Raw genomic sequence first — 785 nt, 5'->3', positions numbered from 1 at the left:
TGTGGGGCTGGTCGGTCACACGCTGCTTTCTGTGGGAAAAATGAGAGGGCGAGTTAGTGCTCAGTCTCATGGAGGAATCTCCTAGATGGCAGGGCTTGCGTGGCTTATGTAGCCGCCGCCTGATGAGGTGCAGCTGTGACCGATCAGCCTGTGATGATGATGGCCAGGTGCTCCTCGCTTGTTTCCAGGGCGACGCTGATGAAGCCTCGGGACGCTCGTCACACTTCCCCCCCAAGCGTCGTTCTGGTCCTGTTAACGATATGAGATAGTAGGGGAGAGATAGGGGGTGGGTGGGGAGTGACCCCTGACAGCCCTGCGAAAGCTGCCCAGATCCGAGAGAGGCCATCCGCGTTGGCGTTTGCGGCTCCAGCCCGATGATGTACCTTGAAGTGGAAGTCCTGGAGCGCGAGGAACCATCGGGTCACCCTGGCATTGGTATCCTTGGCGTGGGCCATCCACTGAAGGGGTGCGTGGTCCGTGACCAGGGTTAACTTCCGGCCCAAGAGGTAGTACCGCAGCTCCAGGACTGCCCACTTGACGGCTACGCCTTCTCCACCGCGGCGTAGTTTCTCTCGGCCGGGATCAGCTTCCTGCTGCTATAAATGACCGGATTCCAACGTAGAGATATACCGGGCCCTTCCCAGCCGGTCCAACAGTTCATCCACCCAAGGCATGGGGTATCCGTTGAACTCGGATACCTCGTTGAGGCGACGAAAGTCGTTGCAGAAACGGAGGGTGCCGTCCGGTTTCGGGACCATCACGATGGGGCTGGCCCATGGGCTGCG

General features: G+C 59.7%; 1 pseudogene; it reads left to right on the top strand.

The window, feature by feature from the left end:
• The window catches only part of LOC107679811 (calpain-2 catalytic subunit-like), a 12,229-nt pseudogene that overhangs the window by 8,174 nt on the left and 3,270 nt on the right, over window positions 1–785 (top strand).

Source organism: Sinocyclocheilus anshuiensis, unplaced genomic scaffold, assembly GCF_001515605.1.
Source record: "Sinocyclocheilus anshuiensis isolate Anshui unplaced genomic scaffold, SAMN03320099.WGS_v1.1 scaffold676, whole genome shotgun sequence".
Lineage (NCBI taxonomy): Eukaryota > Metazoa > Chordata > Actinopteri > Cypriniformes > Cyprinidae > Sinocyclocheilus > Sinocyclocheilus anshuiensis.
This window is presented reverse-complemented; position numbering and strand designations above follow the sequence as displayed.